General features: G+C 43.9%; 1 long non-coding RNA gene across 2 annotated transcripts in view; it reads left to right on the top strand.

Annotated features, from left to right (window-relative positions):
* LOC126636410 (uncharacterized) overlaps window positions 1–12,238 on the top strand; it is a 91,453-nt gene that overhangs the window by 61,516 nt on the left and 17,699 nt on the right. For both annotated transcript variants that reach the window (XR_007627961.1, XR_007627960.1), the window contains exons 6-7: window positions 5,443–7,581; window positions 8,656–8,892. This is a non-coding gene — a long non-coding RNA (uncharacterized LOC126636410). The remainder of the gene's footprint in view (window positions 1–5,442; window positions 7,582–8,655; window positions 8,893–12,238) is intronic.

Genomic DNA, 12,238 nt, shown 5'->3' with positions numbered 1-12,238 from the left:
ACCAGGCTAGGAATTTCTATGTGCAAAGCAGATGGACACACACAGCCCTTTTTGGGATACTTGGGTATGTCTCCTTAGCCACCACAGCTTGTTTTGCACTTCAGATGGCTCCACGCAGGCCATTGTTGCCGTGCACCTGTCTGTAATTTTGGAGGTTCATCTACCTGCAGCAAACTATATTTAAAAACCTCAGTGCTGATTAGACAGGGGAAAAAAAAGTTCAGGGGAAGGGATTTCCTAGTTCACAAATAAGAATGTGCACTGGAGCACTCACTAAGTAAACAGAAAACATGGGCAGCTGAGAGAAATCAATTTAGCTGAACAAACAATGTTCCATGTAATGAACTACTAATTATCCTTTTATGCCATGTCAGTCTGAGTGATTACAGAGCTGTGCAGTTTAATTTGACGTTTGAGCATTGCCTTGCTCCATTAGCCTCATATAAAGCTACGACACGTTGAGAGGAATTGAAAAAAAAATGGTGGTGGGTTGGGGGGGAAGGGGGCTGCGTTTATCCAGAACTAAGTAAGCACCTGTAGCAGTCATGAGGAAAAGAGCTTCTTCATTTTTTTCTTCTTATAGCTTTTTTAATTCTTGGTTGTGGTGAAAGGGGCAGCACTTGGGAAATAAAGTGAAAATGAGTATGTCTGATGCTTATAGAAAACTCCTTCAGAGTGTTGATAATGTCCCAGGTCTTTAGACCCTGCTTTAAACGATCATTGAGGGCTTGAATAAATAAATTGCATAGATCAGACACACATACAGATCAAGGGGAAAGTGGATGGTAAACAATACAGCGTGGGAGCAAATATATTCTCCTGGATACTTTCTTTTTACTGGTGATTTGCACACCGTAGGTAAACCGAATCCCTAGGTGCTTGGGAAATCTCATGGTTAATCTTGGACTGAAGGACATGTATTATAAATACTGCTTTATTATCATACTGTTTGTCCAACTACCTGTACTGATAACAGGATTAGAGGGAATTAACATATGGAGAAAGATAAAGACAGGCGGTTTGTTAGGATATATATTATGGCTATTAACTCTAGAAGTACCAGTGAAGTACCTGTAGTCTGATATAGAGCTACATATTTTGGACTAGATTTTTCTTTCATCAAAGGTAAGTCAAGCCCAACATCACTGAAGTTCTAGGAGCAATTTCCATGGGAAAGGTGCAGATGCAAGGGGGACCATGCCCTGCATCTAGGTAATACAGCAACATGTGAAACAGTGTCCAATGATAATATTTATGGGGTTGCATTAATTTAAGCACAAATTGAAAAGCAAATGTTTAAGAACCATTTGGTGTAACTACCTGACATCTCTGCTATGCACACCACTGAAATATGTGCCGTGATACCCCCCAGGCTCACTCTTCTCTCCCTGTGACAAAGATGAGAACTCCCAGGTTAGGATAATATTTGAAGAAATGCCTTTTCAAAATTTTAAGTAAGTTTTGCTAAAATTTTATTTTAAACCTCAAGGAGAATGAATAACAACTTGAATGGAAAAAGAAAGAACAAATAGGTAAGTAAAAAGCCTCCCCAACACTGAAAAACTCAAGGATCCAGTTGACTATTTTGGCTCAGATGCAACTCATACGAGGCCAGATCCTTGGCAGGGGCAAGCTGATTTCAATGAAGAATCCCTCTTTTGTCCACTAAGGATGGGCCCTGAACGTGCGCACAGGGGACGCGGTGGCCCCTCTCTCACACTCGCTGTTGACACACAGCCTGCTCCTTTTGGCCATCCCCCAGGATGTCCTCAGGGTCTCCATTCTGCCCCACTTTTTTTTTTTGTCTTTTAGTCTGGTTGGCAAATATCATTTCCACAACCTTAAAGACTGGGGGCTTTTTATCTGCCACAGAAGTGCTGTGGAAGGGGACAGGTTCCTGCCCTGTGGAAGACCGGAGCCCCAACGCTGTTCAGCGCGGGGGCGCAGCGAGAGCCTGCTGGTGGTTTGGACACCTGTTTGCTGCACGTGCCATGGCCCTCAGCCTGCTTGCTTGGCCATTTTACACAGGACTCAACCACCTACCAGGTGACACTAGTTTCTTGTTTGGTTGGGGTTTTTGTGGGTTTTTTTGTTTGTTTTTTGTTTTGGTGATTATCCCACTGGGCTGGATTGAAGCTGAGTCGAATTTTGGCTCTGCTGCAAGGCATGACCGAGCTGCAGGCTCTTACCCCAGGGCTGAACTGGCCCCTCTGTTCCTTCCTAATGCACGTTAGACACATTGGGGCCTTTCTCCGCTGTGCATTTGTAACTCCCATTGACGCTAATGGGTGTGACATGTGTCTGTCCCGCGGAGAATAGACCCCATTGACTACAGCAGTTCCCCGGCCTCGAGCGGTGCTCGTCACTTGATTAAGCCAAACTAATGAGGCACGACCAGGGCCAATGGGAATGTGTGGGACTCAGGCATTGCAAAAGCTTATGGAAACCTGCAGCTTTGCTGGGGGCTGGGTTTTGTTATGCCAGGCAAAGACACAGGATGCCATGGGATAGAGTGTACAGGAACAGGTGCTGTCACAGACAGGAACAGTGCAGAGAGGGTTCACGCTGCTGATGACAGCACCCAAAATTGCCCTCTTCGAGTGGTAATTAGATGTGAGAGTGTCTTGTGTGCTCAGCATGGTTTAAAACTGGTTTGGTCTTGTCCGTGTCTCTCTACACTTCAGGATCTGAATTTGTACCTGTGGCTCTTTTTCTGAGGCATGTGCACAGGAGCATTTTTGGCTCTTTAGCAGACAGCCCAGCAGTTCAGGCAGGCAGTGTCATTTTCGCCAACACTGAACTTCATCAGCTTGGGGAATTGGAAAGGTGGGGGGAGATACTGTAGTAAGTGTTTCCTGCAGGTTGCCCACCCTGCAAGAAGACCTCTTGGAGGCATAGGTGCTCCATGGTGTTCTCCCTCCCGTGCACTGCTGGCCACCGCCTCCAAAGTGTGGATCACCAGCTGTACTTGGGAGAGGCCAGAGGAGTGTGCAGGGCTGGAGCGTCTTTTGCTTTGGCTGAGCCCAAATCATCTAAACTGGGCCAGATGCAAGAATGCACACTCCAGGCACATACTTGTGAGTTCAGCCTCAATCCAAGTGTGACTATGCTTGCAGAGAAACAGGTTGGGAGAAAATCAGGAGAGGGACACCTAAAGAACTGAGAGCACGGACATGGCCCCCCATGAACAGGCACATACCCCATATGGACACAAAATGCTGCTTGCTGAAGGGAGGACAGGAACCCTGGCCTTCCTGCAAAACACAGCATCATCCCAAACCACTGTGGCAATGTGAGGGCACAACCTGGTAGGCCAGGGCCAGACTACAAAGGCAGGTAGGTCAGATGTATGTCTTGAGATAAAACATTAAGCATTAAGAAAAAACTCAGTTCTATTTCAAGACTTGCTGTTTTGGAGAGCCTGGGTGAGAAGTTGCCTGTACTTTCCCCTGTACTTTACCTGCTGGTACATTCCAGGTCAGAGGAGGTTTGTATTTTTGTCATATTGCAATACTTGCCTTTATGTAAGTGCTGCTAAGAATAAAATTAGCAGTGGGAGAAAAACATCAGTTTGATGTCTAAATTTAGAAAACTTGATGAATAAATCTATTAGCTTCGTTGTGGGGAGAGAAAAGAATAGCAACCCTTTGTTTAAAGAAAAGATAAAATAAATATAAAATCAGAGCCAATTGCCCCCTTGGTTTTCGGAGGTGGGTTCTTAAACGTTCTCTTGTTCCCTTCAGAGTATTAATATTAATTGACTCGATTTATGGCTTAAGAAGATATGGTCAGCTGATCTGAGAGGCTTTGACATGGTTATCAAATGCTTTCAGTATTTATGAAGGTAGAGAGCAAAGGGGGAAGGAGGGTTTGCCCACCTGAGTAGGTGTCCTCCCAGGAAGCAAACTCCAGCTGTTTGGCACCACTGCTGTCCTGGCTGCACGGTCACAGCAGGCAGCCCCCTGTCCAGGACACTAATTAACCAGCAAGGAGGCTGTGACAGGAAGCAGCTCGGGGCTCTCTGAGGTTTGGCAGGGAGAATCCAAGCGTAAAACTGCCCCAAGAGCAACAAGGTTCTTCCTGTCCCTGCGTCCTGGGCTGTGTGGGATTGTGTGCCCCAGTCAAGCCCCATGGTGATCACAGTACACATTACGTGTCTTTTGGCTTTGTCCAGAGCTCTAGACGATGCTGCAATCTGCACCTTGCAAGGCAGGTACCTCTTTCTGCCTGCCCCAAACTTTAGCACAAGGTAGCAATGTCCCCATCACAGACCATAGCATTTTATGGCAAGAACTGCCTTCCTTTGCCCAGTATCTCTGGCAGCTGTATCACTTTTCTTGGCATATCCAGAACAGGTCACTTTTACCTTTATGGGTAAATTAAAGATTACTAATTAAGAAATTGAGGTTGGAAACAAGAGGTTAGAAATTAAAAAATTTATTAGTCAGATACTAGACTAATACTGTCCTTGTCTATCTTAAGGGGTGGATAGTTTCCTAATCATTATTCCTAATCCTAATTCACCCCTCTATGTTTCTGGAGTGAGAAGCTGGCATACAAATGTGAATGTTCTGTTTAGTTCTTCTTCCCAAGTGGCAGCCTTGGGTGCTTAACAACCATTTCATTCTCTTATTTTGTACTGAATTGGCTGAACGTGGAGGAGAGGCAGTGCACAAACTAAGCAAATAATGTTTATGTTCTTCCTGTAACTACTCCTTGGACACCTACAGGTCATTAATTTCTTTGTTTCTAGTCAACCTGCCAGCTTGCAGCTCTCCTGCCCAGTGTGATCCGCTCCCTTCGTGCAGGCTGCTGACCCATTCCCACTGAACCATGCTACAGGATGTGTGCAGGAGGCATCAGGACTCTTTGGACATTACTAGCTTTTTGCTGAAACTAGAAGGGATATAAGTGATACAGTCATAATACGGGTAACCAGGAGCTCTGTCTGTTTTCCCACCCTACCCTCCATATACTGACAGTGTTAACTGAAAGAGTAATACCATTAGTTTGGTGGGGACATGGGGCCATGCTAGCAGGTGGATGTCACTGCTGAAAGGGGACTAAGAGCTATGCTGTGACTATAGATCCATCACACAAAAGCCCAAAGCTGTTACTGCAACCTCCAAGAAGCAGCCTCTGGTGATGGAAAGAAAACCAGCATCCTGACACTGCTGTTCCTGTAGGTTGTGAATTTAAAAGAAGGCAGGCTGAGGAAGGGAGCATGGAAATCCCTGCTGATCAGGAGCGAGACTATTTTTCTCCTTTGAGAACATTTGCTCAGCTTTTTAATTTCCAGTGTTTCCAGTTGCCATATCAACCTGAGAAATTTGCCTGGCAATTGATAGATTATTTTTCAATGGAAGATTATAAAATTTAATTGCATCAGTTCAGTATTTGTTTGCTGAGATTTCATTTTATCTCATTTTACTTTATTTCCAGTATTTGATTCCCAAAGGAGGATCCCCACCCTCCCTTTGCCCAGGCACATCTCAGGTTCAGCAGTCCATGTGCAGAAGTGAGGCGCCAGGTCAAAATGCTGCTGACATCAGTAGCTGGAATAAAGCCTGCAGGACACATCACACAGGCTGGGAAAGGCCACAAGCATCAACAGGAACACTCTGGCTGGAGATAAGTGGTGGTTTCAGTTTTTATGTTGCTCTGAAGAGCAGGCACAGTGGAGGGAAGGGAGGTTGCTCCTGGCTTTGCTGTTGAACAGTGTGTTGGTTTTCTTGTAACCTGCATCTGCGTCCAGCACCATCGAGGTGGGCAAGAGCAGACTGGTGAAGGAGTCTGCACTCACTCCCAGTGGTAGTCCAGAAACTTCCATGTCCTCCCATCTGTCCATCCATTTCCTCTTTCCAGCCCACCCCTGGGCTTTCATGGGTCACTGGTATAAATGGGGACTAATCTGCCCCAGTGCAGATGAATCTGCAGGGACTTTTCTGTGGTGAATATATTGTTTGGTTTGTTGTGGGTTTGTGGTGGGTTTTTTTTTTCTTTAAATGGAATAAGAATGGAAAACAAGAAAGTCAAAAAGCCCTGAATCTTTACCTTTTTTTAAGTGGAGACACCACCACAGCAGGACATAATGGCTTGCTGTGGTGGTGGTGCTTTGCCTGAGAGCCTGGAGATTTATGTAATGAGAAACACAATTCCTGCAAAGAACATTGTTAAATCTTTTCAAAATTTCAGCTATAAGCCATTTTATTGCTAATAATATGGCTAGATTCTTCTTTTGAAGAATCTGGGAATGTTTGACAAGTGGGGAAAATGGAGAGGACTTGAGGCACCATAATCTGTATTTTCCATTTACCTTGCTTGAAGCTTGAACAACACATGTGCCACAAATGATTTGTTTATTCCTAAGCGCCCCCAAGGAGCCCAGTCTCCATTCTCAGGCATATAATGGCTATTCAAATGAAAGCTTTAATAGGTTGTTGCAGATCTGATACCAATGCAGCAAGAGAAAGAGATATGCAAATATTCGAAATTAAACAAACTAGCTCCTGCCCTTTGCCTTTGGAGGTGCAGTTTCAAATCTGGATGGTGTCACCAATGCAATGAATTTGCTGGACTCAGCTCTCTGGAGAACTAGTTCCTTTTTCACCTTTTTTTTTTCCCCCCACTTTGCCTCACAAAGCTTTCACATTGTTTGAAATATTTTCTGTCTGTAGCACTCACGAGGAAGGAGAGCCCCAACCGGGGCTGAAATACATGACGTGTTCAAATTTGAGACTAAGGAACATTGCTGGGAGAAGCTCCTGCTGGGCTGGTTCATTCCACATCTTCTTAAATCAAGGCCCTTAACCTCAATGCCTTCTCCTGGGCATTTCCCCATGCTGTAGAAACAATTTTGGAAGAGTGACACAGACAAAAGTCCAATTAGGGGTTTCTGTCCACACTGCAAGAAAAATCAGAGGCTTCACTGGTTCTTAACACAGCCCCTGCTCCTCTTTTGCTCCATGTAATGTGTGTGTGAGCCAGGCCCAAAAATCACTTCAAAAATGTAAAAATAACATGTCATCCACCTAACCACTGAAACCGTGCCAGCAGCTACCGAGTGCGTTGAACAGCAGGCAAAAATAATAATTTTACATCAAAAACACCATAAAAGTTTTCAGTGTCTTCCAGGCTCTTGTAAAACTGCTATTATCTTGTCCAACCCCCAAGGCTTTTTGTACAATTATCAATTCTGCTGTGTGGATTTCAGAAAAGGCAGTGCCTGGAACACGGGTGAATCGCACGGACGGCAGCGGAAGCGCCGGCTCTGCAGGACATTCACACACACCTCGGCTCTGCTGCCAGCTCCTGGCTCAGGGGCAGAATCCCTGGAGCATCCCTGCATCTCTGTTGCCCTCCCATCTTCTATGCCTGATCACAAGGGCTTTGGAGCAAAGCTTGTTCCATCAGTACTGCTGGTGGACCAAACTTTACCAACCATGACGAGGGGCACTCAGCCTAAAATATCTCCAGATACCTGCAAACATATAGAAACCCCCTGAGTTCCAGTGTGAGCAATGAGAAATGAAGAACCAATGCTTTGGCTGGGGCATGTGGACAATCTCCTGGCTGTAATAGGTACCAGAGTGTGCTGAAAGCACTGTGGGAAAGTGGGTTTTCATCCCAGAGACTTGATGCTCTGCCCCGCTGGAGTTTAGCCAAGGCTGGGCACCTTGGGGTTTCAAGGGGGAGGATCTGATGAGGGCACATGAAGAAGAGGGCTTCAGAAAATAAACCCCTAACTTTAGTTTAGCTACTCCCAACTTTAATTTAGCTACTTGTTTCCTTCAGAACCAAAGAGGGAAATACCCAATAGCCCAAATGATAAGGAAAAGAAGATTTTCCTATACAGGTGTGAACAGTATCATACAGAAATGCTCCCCAAAACCGTATTTTGTGAGAGTACTTGGAGCTGTGGCCAAATCCCATATTTGAATGTGGCTAGACAGCTGGAATTTAAGATGATCTCTGGCCATGTTTAAACACGAACTAGGCCATAAGCTTCTTATGGGCTGTGGTTACCAAAAAAAAAAAAGGCTGACTCACAGTGGGAGAGCACGAAGTTGGAATGTTCCCATGCAATCCTCCCTGCTCTTTGGAGGTGTCTGGCTTGTTCCTAGAGATCCTGGACACCCATTGCTCTCGTATACCTCCCTGGACACTTGCAGGTAGTCAGTGTTTCTGAAAGACCAACTTAAAGGCTGCAGATGAGAGGTGTTTCTTTTGGCCTGTCAGCAGCCCAAAACAGAAGAAAGAAGACAGAATTCTCCACAGTTTTTCCAAAATGCATGCCCAATTCAAACAGATTCATCTGGCTTCCTTGCAAGTGTGATTCCCAGATCACAGTTAAGTCTAGCACAGACTTCACCAATCACATCATTTCTACATTGAGCTAAGCATTGTGCAGAAGCAGATTTGTATTTTTCTAATTAAAAAATATTAATTAAAAGCTGATACCTCTTGTAGGAAGCTCTTGATTTTGACCTACATCATTTTTCAGTTTTAAACATTTTTACTTGATCAGCATTTCATAATGAAATATATTCTTTTTCAGAGAGAAACACTTGATTCCACAGGAAAAAATACTTAAAGGATAAAATAATATTTAAGCATGAAATAAATCAGCATCTAACCAGTTTTTGTTTCTTTCAGACACCCCAATCTTCAGAAATTGAGATTACCAATTCTGGTCCTATTTAAGACTGGGAAGAAAATGCAAATTTCTGAAATGTTTGCAAGGTTGGAAAACAGCTTTCCACTAAGCTCTCCTCAGATGAGATTGCAGAAATTCTTCTGTTTTCTTCTTCCTCCCTGGCTCTGTTACCAAGCAATTCTGTCCACACTGTTCTCCAAGACAAAATCTGAGCCAGACTGAGATTTGTGTTGATGGTGAGTGCCTGCCTTTCAGTTTTTTCTTTCTTCAAATAAAACAATTGCCTACGGCTTTGAAATGGGGCTGATAAAAAGCAACTTTTAAAATGCATTTTAGTAAATAGTTTGAAACTAGAACATAAAGTCTCACAACTGTAGGTTTTTACTTAATTATACTTCACTGACAACCCATTTTCCTTCTCCTCTGCAACCAGCCTCCTTTTTCTTTAAGAGCAAAACATATTGTATGCTACTTTTGTAAGATTTGTGGGTTTTCACACAAATCGAACAAGATCTGTAGGTAAACAGTGTCACCTAGTGGATAACTGGTATCGATTTTCCCAAACTGAGGAAGAAGTTTGGCCGTGTGGGTTTTCAATTTTGTCCTAGGAAAAAAAAAATTATTTCAAATTGGAAAGAGTCCTGTGCTGAGAAATGGGACCGTTGCCAAGTTGCTGCAAATCCAAAGACGCATAAAGCAGTGGCCAGCACTGAGAGGGATATTTGTCATGTGCACGGGCACAGATCCAGTCCCATCAGCAGATACAAAAGGGAAGAACTGATTCTCCAGCTCAGTGCCTGAATAGCAAAAGGTTAAAGCAGCACATCCTGCAATATTTATTTCCTGGATGTGTGGAGGTGTACCGGGCTCCACATCATCTCCTGCACCATCAGCTGCCTTTCTCTTGTTTTCTAGCAAGAGCACTTCAGTAGGTGCCTTTGCTGTGTGATCAGATGAGGCTTCTGAGCAGTAAAAGCAAAGTCCTTGGGGTGAGAGATTTGGCAGAGAGCATCTGAATGCAGGAGAAAGAGAATAAGCTCCATGGAAAAATCTCTCATCCTGAGGGGGTGGAATGATGACTCCTGGGGATGTGATGGAAGGTATCTATGAGAAAAGATGCCCAGAGAAAGCAAGGGATAAGAGAGGCTTGAAGAGCTTTCTGAGTTAGAATTAACAGGTTAGAAAATCAGGACATGATAGCCTCAACCAAGGGTAAAATTCTCCAGAATGAAGAATATGCTCCTGAAAACTAAAATGGAGTTGGATATCCTGAAGACCACTTACAGCACTTAGGTTCTGCTTTCTAAGTAACTTTTTCTCAGAATCCCTTGGAGTCAAGATGAATTTGAACCAAAGCACAGGAGGAAGGAATAAATATAAACAGAACTGAGACAAATATGGAGAAATGTTCTTCAGGCTTCTAGAAACTCCTGGGGAAAAAGAAATAAAAAATAGAATTCAAGCAAGAAGTGTGAGAACTCAGGCAATTTAGTTGCAGGTATTCAGCTGGGTTTATGCAGGTTGGGTGGGAAGTGAAGCTTTTATGTTGTCCTCGTCTTCCTCCTCCTGTAACATCAGCTCTGCAGTTTGCAACAACTGCATTTGTTTTTTCTGAGAATCCCACTGATATCCCTACTCCTTTCCTCGTATCAAAAAGGAACATGAAGGAGAGCAAAAGAATGGTTCCAGAGGTGACTCTACCCTGTCCAAGAGGCAGCAGGTGAAAAAAAGTGAAACTGTCTGTCCAAAATCTCAATAGTTGGCCTGCAGGATATAATCAGCTTCTTCTTAAGACAGAGACCAGTCATGAAGAAGAGCAGGATTCCTGTATTACTGGACTGTGAGAATATTTCCAGAGAGAACATTTAGAGCCAGGTGTTATGTTGACATGGATTTGGTCAAAGCAATAAGTTAGAACATTTTGAAGACTGTGTGAATGCATTAGAATTGTAGTCAAAATGATAAATATCTAATTTTCACAGGTCAGGAAACCTGAGCTGTAGCACTTAATTACCTTCCAAATAAAAGGAAAATAGTGATTGATTGTTATGGCAGATTGTTCTGCTAAGTTCGTGTTTGGCCTCTGTTTCCTTCACTTTTGTCATGTATCAAATGGATGGTTTGTCATTCTTCTCCAAAAGGGGGAAAGTGATTATTGTGCAAAGCCCAGAGGAGCTCTGTATACAGGCAAGCTAAAATATGCTGCAAGTCGGGACACTTTCTCACCTGAGCATACACTCTGTTTCCAAAACAAACACTGGCATAACTGTATTTGCTCAGTCTCGTGCAGTTTTCCTTCAAAGTATTTCATCCTTCGTTTTTGTACTAGTCTTCTTGGACCAGTTCCCACTGATTGAAGCCATGGAAGGCACCACCTTCTATTGGTCCTTACTGGGGGCATTGGCAGGCACAGACTTTGTTGCATCATTTTGATTGTTCTGTGCCTCAGTTTACTCCTCCAGTAAGGTAAGTTCTACTCTGACTTTCCACAGTGCTTTTATTCTTGGGACCTCAGAGCAATTTTCTTTGCTATCCTCTCTTAGACAGTCAAACCATTACTAAATCAGACACTTGCCATTTTTCCCTTCTCAAAGATAAAATGGTAATAATTCCTTTGCTCATTAAAGTGTAAATGGAGAGGAATCCTGTTGAGTTCAGTGATACTATGAGACGTAAAAGCACTGTATGAGGTCAGAATCTTCCCATGTGAGTTACAAGTGCAAAAAACAGTGAGTAAAAAGCTTGAATGGATCAAGGATCCCACTCCTGGGAACAACAGAAGGAAGAAATAGAAGTAGCACCTGGAAAATGCTGCTCTCATCAAGAGAGGCCTCCTCCCCTGCAAATATCTGCTAACTCTAATATTAAACAAATAGAAATTTATCTATTATGTGGAATCATCTTTTGCTTTTTTTCACAGAGGCACTTTTAGAACAGCCTGGACTTTATTTTTCATAATAAATTTTAGACGTAACTCTTGTTCCACCAGGAAATTTTAATTTCTTCAGCCAAGAACATCTCGTCTGGTGTCTGAGGAGGGCTGACATTCTCTGTAACAGAGTGCAAAGACAGCCCAAACATCTTAGCATTGCCAGGCTGGATCCAGCCCTGCTTTCAGCAAACCCCTTGGATGCTCTTGCTTGGCCTCCCATATCCATGTGCTCCAATGGCACCACTCCCAGCCCAGGGTGGGCTGCCAGGTCCCCTGGGGATGCAGGTACTGCCTAAAGAGGGTTTTTGCCAGGCAGCCTGCCTAAAACTGAGAGTGCTGCTGCCTGGATATGACATTCCCTTCCCTCTGTGACAGCAGCACACAGCAGAGCTCCCAAGCCCCATTTGGACCCATTTACACACACATAAGCCAAAAGGCAGGAGAAGACAACTGTGAGGGCAAACCTTGAGCCAAAAGGCAAATTGCATCGCTCAAGTAGATGAGGAACCTCTGGCAGCCAGGAAAGGACATGAAAATATAATCACATTAACATCCATCCTTCAGGCTGTCTGGGTAAATGAAGATCCAGGGCAAGCAGCAAGCTGAGGAAATGGGCTGGTTGTGGAACACTCTCTGTGTGTGTGTGAGGC

Source organism: Myiozetetes cayanensis, unplaced genomic scaffold, assembly GCF_022539395.1.
Source record: "Myiozetetes cayanensis isolate MyiCay16 unplaced genomic scaffold, myiCay2020 scf13, whole genome shotgun sequence".
In the NCBI taxonomy this organism is placed as follows: domain Eukaryota; kingdom Metazoa; phylum Chordata; class Aves; order Passeriformes; family Tyrannidae; genus Myiozetetes; species Myiozetetes cayanensis.
Note: the sequence above shows the minus strand (reverse complement) of the source record. Positions and strands in the feature narration are given on the sequence as shown.